Consider the following 14,731-nt stretch of genomic DNA (forward strand, 5'->3'; position numbering starts at 1 on the left):
AGTAATCCATATATGAACAATTTTGTATTCTGATTTTTTTTTTTAATTCAGCAGAGTAACAAGTTGGTTTTCTCAATTCTCACATCACATGATGACTGCATACGAGTAATTGCCATGATTTATTCAATGATTTCTTTCTTTGGGGATGTCAGATTGTTTCCTCTTTCTCTTATAGATGCTATGGCAATGAAAACCTTTGTGTATATAGCACGTATGGTTTGTTCTTTTTTGAATCTCCTAGGAAAAAAGTCCCTTTCTCAGTCAAAGAGTAAAGACAGCTTTTTGATTCATTCTAACTTTCTGAGTTAGAATTGCTTTCACAGGAGTGAACGGTAAGCATTATGGAAACACATTTTGGAATCTTAAGAGAAATGTCTATTTTGAACTCTTTTTAGAGTTCTTTCTTGATATTTTAAAATAAGTATCTTTGATATTTGAAAATGTTACTTTGAATAAATACATGGTAATATAATATGTTTTTTGTTGTTGTTTAATATAATATGAGTGAAATTTTGCATTTTAAAATATATTGTTTTTGTTAGGTGCCATCTAGTAGGTTCCAACTTATAGCGACCCTATGTACAACAGAACAAAATGCTGCCTGGTCCTTCACCATCCTCACAACTGTTGCTGTGTTTGAGCCCATTATTGCAGCCACTGTGTCAATCCATCTTGATGAGGGTCTTCCTCTTTTTCATTGACCCTCTACTTTACCAAGCATGATTGATGTACTTCTCCAGGGACTGATTCTTCCTGATAACATGTCCAAAGCAAGTGAGATGAAGTCTCAATATCCTCACTTTTAAGGAGCATTCTGGCTGTACTTCTTCCAAGACTGATTTGTTTGTTCTTGGCAGTCCATGGTATATTCAGTATTCTTCACCCATGCTGTAATTCAAAGGCTTCAATTCTTCTTTGGTCTTCCTTATTCATTGTCCAGCTTTCACATGCATATGAGACAACTGAAAATACTCTGGCTTGGGTCAGGTGCACCTTAGTCCTCAAGGTGACATCGTTGCTTTTTAACACTTTAAAGAGGTCTTTTACAGCAGATTTTGTTTAAATTATAAATATAGGTAAATTGGGCTTTAAAGATGATGGTGTATGCATCTATAGTATTCATTCTTCATCAGCTCTTGATAAAATACTGTGTGCCAGTCCCCATGTGGTTGCCAAGGCTGGTGGTGAATGTGAAGGTGGCAGCTGCTTTCCAAACAGAGCATTAGCAAAAATCATACCTAAGATTCTTTGCCTTTGATACCGGGTCCTTATATACTCTTTTTCTCTGATATTTCTGACTTCTCTTGTGCTTTTGGTTATGGAACCTGATTCATTTCTTAATATCAGCCCAAGACATGAAGATAAAGAGGATTTTACTCTCAGAAAGATATATACTTTTTTATTTCTAAGAATTCCTGAAGCCGTGTTTTCCCCTCCCATCCCAGCTCAGGAGAGATTTAAGATACTCTTTTGTCGTTCCAGGATGAAGGTATCTTGCTCTGTGGTTTTCGGGTTCCCAAAATCATTTTATTCTCATTTTATGTATATTAGGTTGCATCAAAATACAGTCATATCTTTCTCTTTTTTGCACTTTAGGCTAAGTAAACTAAGTACAAGAATTTTGGACCCTCTGTTACAAGAATGTCCTTATGTGAAAACAAAGTATAAATTCAGGGTACATACCATGATTTATTAATAAAACACACTATAACTGCAGTTTTCACATGTAGAGGTAACCTTTTTGGACCCATTAGGGAGCCACCAAAAAAAATCATATCCGTTACCATCATGTTGATTCTGGCTCATAGGAACCCTACAGAACAAAGTAGAACTGCCCCCATAGGGTTTCCAAGGAGCGGCTGGCAGATTCAAACTTTGAACCTTTTGGTTAGTAGCCAAGCTCTTAACCACTTCACTGCCAGTGCTCTTTTAGGGAGCCAAGTGTATATAAATCTAACGTAAAATGTACTTCACGGTTGCATTTTAACTTTTCGCTAGTCGAATTCCTCCATCTCAGAAAGACCAACTAATTTATTGGTAAATATAACTATATTATCATTTACATGGAAACCCTGGTGGCATAGTGGTGAAGTGCTACGGCTCCTAACCAAAAGGTCAGCAGTTCGAATCCACCAGGAGCTCCTTGGAAACTCTACAGGGCAGTTCTATTCTGTCCTATAGGGTCGCTATGAGTCGGAATTGACTTGATGCCAATGGGTTTTGGGTTTTTTTTAATCACTTACATATACTCTTTTTTATTTTAAACTCTGCAGCTTGATCTTTTTACTTTATTGATGCTTAAACAGTTTAATGAGGGATAACAGTCTTTTAGTAAAATGTAAATCAGTGTAATGTGTACATCAAACTATATACTGATTGATTGTTTCACTTTTAAAAATATTGTTGTTATAGAAATGTTACTGTGCATACTACCTAATATACATCTAAATTTCAGTAAATTTGCTACCTGTGCATATGTCTATGTCTATATGTTTGTATGCACACACGCACATACACACACGTACACACACAGGCATAGTTATTATGATGTCAGTAGACTGATTTTTTTCAGGGAAAGTTTGTACTAGGATGTAAAGATGTCTGTCCCCCCTCCAAAATTTATAAATTATCTTTAGCTGAGATGTCCCAATTAGTTACTCATATTATTTCACATACATATGATTTGAACTTTTATGCAAGGATAAATTCCCAGAATTGGAATTTACAGAGTGCTTTTCTTGATATTAAAAAAATGGGGGGGAGGGAGGGGGGCTAGGTAGAGACAACTTCATAATGCCAGAGTACTGATTCATAGGTTGATTCAAGTTAATCCAACTGTGAAGCCAGCTCCCCCAGGTAACAGTCTGCCCACAGTCATTGCCAAGGTAGCACAGAAGCGGAAAAGAAAGTATCAAGGATCTGAGAAAGGAAATCTGATAGGTTTTTTTTTTTTTAATTCTCCTTAAATTTCTAATATTCTGCAGCCCTTAGATTGGGATCGAAGTCCTCCCTATTGCAACGTTGTGCCTACCCCACTGTCTGAACTCAAAACCCTGGGTACTACAAGTCTGAGATCTGAATGTCTTCTTGGTCCCGAATCAATCTTGTCACTCGCCGGAAAGCAATGCAAGATACTAAGTAGTATTCACCTGATTGCCTTCCTGCTCTGAGACAGCTGATGACGCGTGTCTGCCTGATAACCAGGAGTTTCAGATCTAAGGCGGGGATAAAGGGTAGCTGGGAGCTTGCAGAATCTAAATTTGACAGCCGATGGCTGAGGAGAGGGTCAGAAGGGATAGAATCTGTGACACGTAAAAGAAAGGAACAAAATCTATCTGCTCTGCTTGCAATGATTAGATGTCTCTTTGTCTGGCTTTCTTACAGCGGGTGACGGATCGCACCCACCAGCTGGCTAACACCATAATTAACAAAGTTGCTACTACATCTGCAAAGTTTAATCCAAAAATTTGCCAGCAATATGATGGCATTGTCACTGAGATCACAATGGACACGGAGTCGACTTTTGCTCAAGGTGGAACGGCAAAGCCGTGTTGGCAAGATGAAGAATCGCAAAATTGTTCAGCCAAAGGTACGTTTCTTTCATAATTCCATATTCTTGGTTTTCTGATTAAGATATTTGTTTGGTGGGTAGTAGGTTCTTTTTTTGTTTCATGACCAAAATGATTAATAAACGTTCCATATGCTTTTTAATCATTTACAGCATATTCTGTTAAACCTTTGTTTTTTCTTCATCCGTATCTGGAAATTCAGAAATATAATTATATTGCTTTCGATACTGAGAATGGAATATAAAGCAACATTTTGCCGGTTGGTGCGTCTTGCTAATGTTTATTAGTTTTCAGAAAAACTCTTTGGTAACGAGTATAAGTTGAGCATTTATATCGTGTAGCATCAGATTTATTTTGCTCAACGATGTAAAAGCAGCTTCTGTGCTTTATCCTATTATATCAACCTGGTTATGAGAGCAAAAAAAAAAAAAAAAGAGTAGTGAAAGGATATGTAGAGATTGCTCAGACTGTGGGAGGGAGGACTGGGGTCTTGATTTAAGCCAAACAAAATAATTGGGGCTTTTTTGCAACATTTAGAAAGACCAGGATTTCCTGAAATTCTAGGTTATTTCCTAATGCCAATCTGGCCATTGACTCTTCTACCTGAATTTTTTTACTCTGATTTACTTTGCTTTATTGAATATTCAGGCTCTTGGGAGTTTTCCCAAATTATAGCCTTCACATATTGCTAATTAATGAGCGTGAATATTGATGAGGAGAGCCATGTGCCTCCACGTATATGCCTGTGCGCTTCATCTGAATACAAAGAGAGAGGAAGGGGTCTCAAAACATACGCAGAAGGCGAAGTTTGGGTTGTTTACGCCCTGTCACATAACTGCTATGATACCGAGACAATCAATTTGCAATGTAATTGGGGACATACATTAAGGTTCTCTTACCTCTCCTCCGTGGCCATCCAGGCAAAAAGCAGTAATTTGTCTTTTGCTCATTACAATTTGTGTTTTGTGATCATAGCAGTTTTTAAACATCAAGAAACAAAATTTTGAAAATAAATGAAGGCACACCATATGTATTTTTAAGAAGCCCATTTCAGCTTTCTCATAGTTTTTTTTTTTTTTTCCCCGATAATGGAAACATCGGGAAAATAGACATCCTTGATATACTCATTTTAAAATTTGAAAATGAAATTTCATGTTCTTCAACTAAAAAGTGAGTCATTTTATGGGATTACAAGTTTGAAAACCTTTAAGTGTCCAGATAATTTTAAATGCTGCTTATTGAAATTTTGGTTAAAAATTTTGACTTAACACATTCCCAGTCTTCACTAAATTTTAATGACGTTGATTAAGACAAGCTGAAAGTAAAGGTTTAAATCATCCTTTTCCTATGTCCTGGGCATCATTTTCAGGGTAGAATACCGTTCTCATGATCATGATCCTGACTCTCTTTTTTTGTCTTTGACATTGCATCATCCCCTACCATTACCTGACACATATAGGCACTCAATACGTATTTATCGAGTGACTAAATTAATGGATTTAAGTGTTTCTACAGTCGCTCAAATGTGGTTAACACTTGCTTCCTCCAAATCAATCACTCTTGTACACGCTAAAGATGATGAATAGAAACCAGTGGATTATGAATGGCGTAATCACAGACAATAGGGAGGACGAAGTTCCTAAAATTATATATTGTTGTTTTAACCCAAACCTCCACAAGATTTTGTGTAATTGAGGTTTGATATCGTTCGAACTCCGTTGGAGGAGCAAAGGTCTATGCGGATTAGAAAGGGCTGGGAAAGCAGTTCACAGCTGATGCACCCGTTTTTTTAAACAGGATTATCTCCTGAGAGGTGTAGAAATGAACTCTTGTCAGAGTTTCCAAGGAATTAATATTTTCGGTAAAATGTGCTAATGTAAAGAGTTAGAAGATTAGTGGTGGGTAATGAAAGTAATGCATTCTTTTGCATGGAAATAGAAATATAATAAATGTCCTGCAGGTGATGGGGGCTGTAGCAATTTTATTGAAGATTCAAGTTCGATTGACCTTTGTTAGGGTGATTAACCTTTCTGAAATTAAAAGCCAGAGCTGAATTATTCTGTCCAATTTAAATGCAAACATTGAGGAGGTTGTATGTCATTCAAATAATAAAAATTAAAAAAAAAAAACCCTCCTATTTTAATTTTCATTTTTGCTGGTCTGAATGGGATGCTGCTTTGAAAGGATCACAGCTCTCGCAGAGCATCCCGGTGGCAGCGTAGTTATAGAATAATGTATAGGTAATTGAGTGCGCATGGGAAAAGGGTCCCAGGTGCTGCTCCCACCATTCACAACAGCAAAACCACCAGCCCAACAAAAGCCGGATGCCTGAAGCCAATCTGCACAGCCTGAAACTGCATGTGTTCTGTGGAAAAACATAACCTGGGGATGTTCTGAAGAGGTAAGGAATACCTGATATCGGCATCTCTCTTCTCTCTGTCGCCCACCACCTAAACTGCGTATTTCATCCATGTGAAATCTATGTAATGTCTCCTGAAAACGTTGCGCTTTTTGCTACCGTTGCCGATGAAGCAGCTCCTAGATGTCTATTATTTCTGATGTCTGGAATTTTCTTTCCGATGTGGATATAATCAGTCTTTCACTGGGTTCAAAAATGTTATAGGAGAAGCAAATGATAGTCATTTATAATGCTATTCAATGGCCTAGTTTTATTTTTTCTTTGCTAGTTCGTCTTGAAGCCTTTGTGAAAAGTTGCATGTTCACATTACTTCAAAAAAGCTGTATTCCCTTTTTTCCCACCAAGTTAAGTTCCTTTATGACTAAGTCAATGAATGAATATTTTTAGTTTTAAGTCCCACCACATAGTGAAAGAGTCTTCCTTTTATGTGTCTGTGAACTATCAAAATGATAATAAAGGTTCTCTTCATTCTGTATGTAATTTATTTTTCTCTCTTTTCATCAAAGAATTCATGCTGAATGTGCCAAGGTAGAAAAGTCCCAGGCATTATACTGTAAAAATTAAGAAGCCCGAGGTGCTATAGTTTATTTTTGCAGGCTTTTCATGTACTCTTTTAACCCCCTTCTGAAAGATAAGCCCCTACTCCAGACCTAGGAAGAGAGTCAAAGATGAAAAACTTGTGATGGAGGGTCTGAGATTATTCAGCTAGCAAAGCGATTCTGGCATCCTCCAGAGAGCTGGATAATACCTTGAAGCATAGATTAATAATATGTTTAACTAAGATCTGTTTGCTATAAGGATGATTTCCTAATTCTTAATTGCGGGACTAGTGCTCCAACCATAAGTTGTAAACAAATACATTGCTCTGTACCTTGCCTGATAAAGCATAGATTATCAGCTTTAGCTTTGGTACATTGAATTGTCATACTTTAAATGCAGCTGCTTCATGATAATATTTGTTTTCTTATTAAAGATAATTTTTGCTCAAAAATAAACACTACTGCTAAACTAAATCCCTAAAATAGATGCTTTTAATTTTTTCAATACAATTCCAATAACATCCAACTTAGATGAATCTTGTTTTACCTTTTACCAGAACAAAATGAAAATAATTTTCGGTATTAAAATTTCTCATAAATACAACATTAGCTAAGCATAGAAAGTTAATGTGCCAAACTATTGACGGCATCCTTCTGTATTTGGATTACCATTCAGTAATCTGCAGTATTTTCCATAAAAGAAAATCATGGCTCCAGAAGGTGAGATTCATATTGTCTTAGTGTCAAAAAAACTGCTGGTGAAAGTGCAAAGGAAAATAAGATTATATTTTGTTGAATCCCAAATCCAATCATTTGTTTTGCTTGAGTGTACTTCAAAGACATTTTTATTTCTTTATGCTGCCTCTGTTTTCTGGCAGTCTGTTCCCCTCTAGTCCACCCAGTCCCAGACCGAGATTTTCTCTTACAGTTGTGAAATAACGTTCTTTGCCACTCACAAACCAAAATTAATCCAGTTGATATTTTCATGGGCCACATATTTTAGTTGGAGCCCTTCTGCTTGAAAGGCAGACTGTTTAAACAGGAACCAATGCTGTCGTTTTATTTATGGCTTATTGTTTGTGAGTCAACAATTCAATTTAGGCCTACTATGAACAAATTTCCTTTGCTGGGCTAAACAGAGATAATGGGGCAAATTTGAGAATTTTCAGGGTTTTTAAAAAAAAATCATTTATAGCTGAAGTGTAGCCAAGCATAAATTTTCCAACATGCTATTCTCTTTAATAAACAATAATTCTAGCATAAAATTATTTGGTTAATATTGATCAAGTGAATAATTTGTAATATGTTTCACAAATAATAATAGTACTCTGGAAACAATAAATGCTCCAATATTAACTTTCTAGCTAATTGGCATTAGTTTTCCAGTGAATTGGAAGTTTACCTACGTAATATAGCAGTATGTGGCCTCTTTGATTACATTCTGTGCTATCTATTAAAACTAGCACACCACTTCTACACATTACTTTGGAATCTGGAGAACTGTTTAATAAGATAACTTTGACTAAAGAGCCTTTAACATTTCTGGAGCCATCACTAACTGACCCCTATTCCATTTCAACAAGTATTTATTGAGCACCTCTTATATTCCAGGTGGAGTCCCTGGGTAGTGTAAATAGTAAGCCAATGTGCTGGGCTGCTAATGGAAAAGTTGGCTGTTTGAGTTCACCCAGAGGCACCCCAGGAGTCCTGGGTGGCACAGTGGTTAAGAGCTATGGTTGCTCACCAAAAGATTGGCAGTTTGAATCCACCAGCTGCTCCTTGGAAGCTCTATGGTACAGTTCTACTCTGTCCTATAAGGTCGCTATGAGTCAGAATTGATTCGACAGCATCATGTTTCAGCTTAGAGGCATGTAGGAAGAAAGGGCTGGGATGTACTTCTGAAGAAACAGCCACTGAAAACCCTGTGAAGTACAGTTCTACACTGACACACACGGGGTTGCCATGAGTCAGAGCTGACTTGATGGAAACCTGTTTGGTTTTTTTTGGTACGGTCCCAGCCCAGTGAGGTGAGTGTACGAACCATATTTTAGAGACCAGAAACTGAGACTCGGAATGGAAAATAATTTGCTCAAAGTCAGGAGCACAGCCTAGGTTGGAAGCTGGTGCTATATTTCCAGGCCTTCCTTCCCCAGAGTTGCCGTGTAATATTCATAGCAATCCACCTTGTGGAAACTTGTTGAAAGGGTTTTTAGAAGATGAAATTTCAACCTTTTTCCAGACAAGAGAGTTTATTAAAACACAAGAACTATAATTTAAGAATGCCGTGTGGCATCAGTGACTTAATCCTCACCTGATTCACACCAGATGAGGTGACGGAAGTAGTTTAGAGTAGTTTGATTATTCATGGGTGCATCCAAGTATGGACATCCCTCAGTTGACTCATTTCATGGGGACCGGAAATTGTCCTCCCCAAAGACTAATAATTTGATTCATGGAAAACCAGTCACTGAAATTGTCTTTTTATAATTGTCTATAAAATGTTGTCCTTACTTATCTTTTATTAAAAAAAAATCAAATAACTTCGTTTAGCAAAATCTTAGAGTCAGGTGTGTCTCATCCCACCTCATGCACTTTCATCGGCATAAGTAGTTTAACAAACTGTTGATAAACGTGCCTCTGTATTTGAAAATTTCTGCTCTTGAAACTCAGATTAACACACAGATAGTGTTAGAATTCTATTTCATAGGGAATTCCCAAATTGTTTATGCCAAATGAGTTTAAAAAGCTAGGTGAAAAAAAATTTTTTTGATAAATACAGAAAAATGAACATAGAAATTTCATGGGATTACTGCAATATGAGATAAAGGTATCACACTACTTTGCAAAAAAGTTTTGTTGTCATTTAATGATTCATTATGAGAACAACAGAATTAGTTTCAGTTGCTCAAAAAGTAAACCTCTGCAAAGTTTAGCCAGAAGCTTCCAAAAGTTTGAAATTGACAGATATTTCCACTTGGAGACTTGTTCCACCTTTTAAAAGTTGATTATGTTTGTCTGTAAAACCTAAGATTGACTTGGAGGGATGTGGTCCGTTAAATCCATCTTTACATCCAACCACAGGGCCTAGGAGAGTACCTGATAAATGGTAGGCACGGAGGGAATGTTTGCTAAACTGGATTGAAAGTGACTATTACTATTAAAATAAAGCTAGGGACACTGAACTCAGTGCTTCATTATGAAAGTCTGATGTTTAAGAAGTAAACTGAATCTTCAAAATCTGAAGAAGGAAAGGATATATATGTATATGTGTATATGTATACACATGTATACGCACTGTATTTTTACACAAATGATGCATGCCTTCTGCATTTCTTTGCCAGCTGCTCCCTCTCCCTTTCGAGGTATTTTTGTAACCACACTGTGCTACTTTTTTTTTTTTTTTTTACAGCAAAATGTAAGAAAAAAAATTGGCATAGCAGTGCTTGCGAAAATGCTTGCGAAAATGCCTCAACCAGGGAGGGAGTGGTTGGCAAAGAAATGCAGAACACGAGTGTTATTTGCGTAAAAATACAGTATACACATACATACACATACCAGATGCTGTTAAGTCAACTTCAACTCTTAGTGACCCCATGTGTGTCAGAATAGAATTGTGCTGCATAGGGTTTTCAATGACTGAGTTTTCAAAAGTAGATAATCCAGCCTTTCTTTCAAGATGCCTCTGGGTGGACTAGTACCTCCAACCTCGAACTTTCCATCAGTAGGTAGTAAAGCAAACCAACCATTTATACCACCCAAGGACTTCTATATATGTATCTCATGTGGTACTTGCAATTATTCCCATATGAACTTCTGTACAAAGTCAAAATGTTTTTGAAAATGGTCAAATTTTCTCCTTTACATTAACTTTAAATCTATGCCCATCAATTTCCGTCTACCTGAATTGTTAGTCACTAGTTGGCCACTTTTATTAGTTAGCAACAGTTAAGCTAGTTTTCAGAACTGATTATAATGCTTTCTCAGAATTATCAGATTGGTTTATATTTGTTTAAAGACAAAAAATTCACGATACTCATTTGAAATAAATTAAAAAGCAACTAAAGGGCTTTGGGTAGAATCAGGGAAGTTTTAAGAGTATTTGCAGGAAAATAAGAAATTAGGATTGTAATTCTAACAGCCAGTTAAAGTACTTTGCAGCAGAGAAAATTTAAGTGTATAATAAATGAGACTTACTGAGAGCTTCTACCCTAAGAGATGCTAGGCAGGATAGAAGAATCAAGTTTGACCAACATTCCTTCTCATCATATAAATACTTGAGAATTCATTAACCATTTGAGTCCTGCTTGATGGTGATTAAACCCTTAGGCAGATGTGAATCAACTTCACTATGTGGAAACATTGAGGAAAACATTTATGAAAAATATGATCCAATTTCTGAAAATACGGGCCAATTAAAGAGTGAGATTTAATTTAGGGATTTTACTCTGTCTGCATGATGTATATATTAATGAAGATTTCTCGCCCCTCGTTCTTCATTTTTGTGAGGAAAAGGAGATTTTTACTTATTGACATATTACTGAAGAATCTAGCTTTTCTCGAAAATTACACATTTTTTTTGCATAAATGTGCCTAATTACCTGAATTCAGTTTTGATTAGCAGTGTTAATTGATGCAGCTGTGGATGGTATCTGTTTACCTAAATTACCATGTGCAAACAGCAATATGTCTGGAAGTGAATATGCTAAACTGAAAATACTAATTAGCTGAGACAGATTGTTATTCAAGTCACATCTCGGAGCTTTCTAATGAAAGCCTGGATGTGTCAGGGCTTTATGATATTCAGACAGAAATGTCTATATTACATATGATTTCTAAATTTAATTCATAAGAACAGATGGGATGTCATCCAGGGTTCTCCTGCCTTATTCCAGTATTAATGTGAATATTTTACTCAACTGGAGATGCATTCATATGTTTTTTTGTAAGACACTTGTCGTGTGCTTTGACAATGTGTCAGCCCTGTACATCCAGACTCAACTACTTCCTGACCAATGTATTTGCAGCTTCTACCCACTTACTGTCCCAAAGAAGAGAAATAAACCATCTTGCAGGCTTAATCACGTCAGCAGGTTCATTTAATCAAATCCAATAGCAGAAAAGTTAGTTAAACAGAGAGCTTATCCTGTGTAGTATTTTGTGGGTGTTCTCTTTTTGCATCCCAAGTAAATAGTAATAATAATAAAGTTGGATCCCAGGAGTCATCTAAGAATCAGTGAACAATTCACATTGCCTTCATGTTGTCTTGCAGCTTTAAATATTTTAAAATGGGTAGCAAATCAGTGCTTGTTTTCAAGTGGCTGGTTTTATAGTGTTACAGCCTTTTCTGTGTCTTTGGTTTCCATTACCTTTGTCCTAAAGCATAAACTGCTTTTCTTAAGGTTTTTCTCCAAAGGAAGCATTAATCTTTTACCATCTGCTGTGGTACTCAGCTCTCATTAATGGCTTTGTAACTTATAGGTATCCAAAGATTACGGTACAAATCCTGAGCAGCACATAGTGAGGAAATAATGGACCCATCTTCCTTTTCCCAGTAGGCTGAATAACTGCCTTTAATGCATAATAAGTCTCCTCATCCCCAAGGCTGTGAAAAAATAAGGCCTCTTGACTCAACCTTAAGAGCTTAAGATCCCTTATTAGATATTTTAAGATGCTGTGAGCAGAATGGGGATAATTTTCATGATGCAAATTTGAGCATAATTATAGTTTGGCATATTTCATTTAGGTTTAAGTGAGAATTGTAATTACCAAAAATTGAATTATTTCAATTATGCTCATTTCTACCCTCAAAGTTTTGTATAATTTGGGTTCTCTATGACAGGTTTAGAACCTACATAAATACAATGGAATCCAATACTAAAAATAAGAAATATGTGAAAATGACTCTGCTCTAGTTTCATTTTCGCTACCAAATATTAAAGTACTGTTATCTGGCCCAGGAACATGTAAAGAGCATGAAATAGCTTAAATCAAAGTAGGGAAAAATGACATTATAACAGCTTGGCCCATTTGTATTGCATTTTCTATATCAATACCAATTGTAACAGATATTGCTGTTTTTGGTTTAATAGATGAAGGGAACCGTAGAATTTTTTAAATAAAAAGCATGTGTAGTATAGTTATGATTAGTCTACAGTATGCTTTGAAAACTCATCTGCAGAATTGTCTTGCCTTCGATAACCATCTCAGCATTAATCCTCCAAAGATGCTTAATACAAAATGCCTTTATACTTAAGAGATAAAAACTTGGAAGGTTTATTTCCCAATGACTAAAGGTAGCTTGTTGAATGTTCTGTGAACTGTTCAAGACAGTTCATTGTCATGGAACAAAAGTGTGTGTGTATATGTGTATGTGTACATCCATAAAATCGCCCAAACCAGGAGTTGAATTTAGATCATATAGTTGACCAACCAGTCAACCAGTTTGAAAGTTGTGTGTGTTTAGTTTTTGTGCTGCTGGGTTCACTCAGAGAACTGCTGAGTAAACTTAAGTCTGTTTTTAAAGCATAACAACAAAGGAAAAAAATCTATAAAGCAATGCCTGGGACACTCTTGGCTTTTCATGAAATTTCCTAAATATTTTAGTTAAAAAAAATTTTTTTGTAGGGGGGTCTCCATGTGTAGATGTGAACTTGTTATGTATCAGAATTTTTTCTATTATCCTTGTTGACACATGTGAGCATTTCTATGTGATAACCTTAAAACGAGAAAATGGGTCAGTGAAGTCAAATGAGAAATGAAGCTATGGGGTTTCATCAGCCATTCTGACGGATTGTCTTTAGGCAAATTACTTAACCTCAGTGTGCAAATTAGTTAAATTTAAGAATAAATACAGCAATCTTTCTGACTTATTAAGGATTTATCATTTGTGCCTGAGGTTCAATAGATCTGTAAATGAAGTGTATGAATATCTCCTTTGAACTCTAATTGGCGTGTGGGGGAAGCAGGTCTGACTGAGTTAAAGGCTGAAGGACTTAATCCTTTGAAGACGTTTTGATTTAGTTTTATTACTTCTAAGTACTGCTAATGTAGCTAAGATTCCTTTGACTCTTTGACTGCTTCGTGCATATTGCCTTCTTTTCCAAACGATAGATTGTAGGCCCCCTGAGGGAACTCTCTTTCTCTCATAAACCCTTTCCTCTGCCTTCACACAGCGTCATCACATGAGAAATAGTTTGCTCATAGTAGGTTCACTCAAGATGCTCCTTGAGTGACCAGCGGGTACCAGTGAATAAGAACTATGGATAGTAACCCTGCTGATAACTCAGTGACTTGTATCTGAAGACAGTTGGAAAATTTTAAAGCTCCTGAATATCTTGAAAAATTAACATAGTTTTGATCAGTTTCTATTATGGCAGAGGAACCCTAAAATTTCATCAAGGATGGCATTAATTTGATCTTGCTCCCTGAAAACCATCATATATGCTACATTTGAATTAATGCAAATTTCAACTGCATAGGACTTGAATTGGTAAACAAAGCATTATAGTCAGGCAGGGCTAAATTGGGATTTTGCCTCTGTCATTTGCTAGTAGTGTAACCTTGGGACATTTTCTGAATTTCTCTTTGGGCCTTGGTCTACCTACTTGCAGTAACATTAAGATAAAGAAATTCTATAATATATATAAGTACCTTAACAGGAAGCCTAGCATCAAGTTAACTCTCAGTAAATAATAGGTATGATTACTGTATTAAATACGGTAGCTCTGTATTAAAAACCAGCATCAGAGACGATTAGAGAAATTCTTTAAGCGTGGCATTCATAAACTCAAACTTTCAGGCATTACAGAGATTCAAATATCCCGCCAGTGTACATACAAGCCCATTTTGTCTGGGGTGTATACGTGTGTGTGTGTGTGTGTGTGTACATGCATGTATACATACACATATCACTTACTTCAGAACAGAATTAAATGCCTGGCTCCTTGAAAACATATGGTGCATGAACTTGTGGCTTCCTTCTCTCCTAATAATAATTTCTTACAGCTATATAACACTTCATGGCTCAAAAATAATTCTGTATACAGTATCATATTTGATTTTCACAGCAACAAGGCAGGACAAGTGACATTATATTCTTTATAAATGAGATAAGCAGAGATGTTAGTGGCTTACCTAACACCTCCCACTGCAGTGAAGGTCAGGGAAAAATCGAAGGTAGGAGAATACACACATGGAGTCCTTTT

At 36.3% G+C, this 14,731-nt stretch overlaps 1 long non-coding RNA gene across 22 annotated transcripts in view; it reads left to right on the forward strand.

Annotated features, from left to right (window-relative positions):
• The window catches only part of LOC126075907 (uncharacterized), a 319,320-nt gene that overhangs the window by 147,536 nt on the left and 157,053 nt on the right, over nucleotides 1–14,731 (forward strand). For 20 of the 22 annotated variants that reach the window (XR_007517338.1, XR_007517337.1, XR_007517341.1 and 17 more), the window contains one exon: nucleotides 3,385–3,589. This is a non-coding gene — a long non-coding RNA (uncharacterized LOC126075907). Of the gene's footprint in view, nucleotides 1–241; nucleotides 333–3,384; nucleotides 3,590–14,731 lie in introns of all 22 variants that reach the window. The other 2 variants (XR_007517330.1, XR_007517335.1) reach the window with 2 other exon arrangements.

This window comes from Elephas maximus, chromosome 4 (assembly GCF_024166365.1).
Source record: "Elephas maximus indicus isolate mEleMax1 chromosome 4, mEleMax1 primary haplotype, whole genome shotgun sequence".
NCBI classification, from domain to species: Eukaryota; Metazoa; Chordata; class Mammalia; order Proboscidea; family Elephantidae; genus Elephas; species Elephas maximus.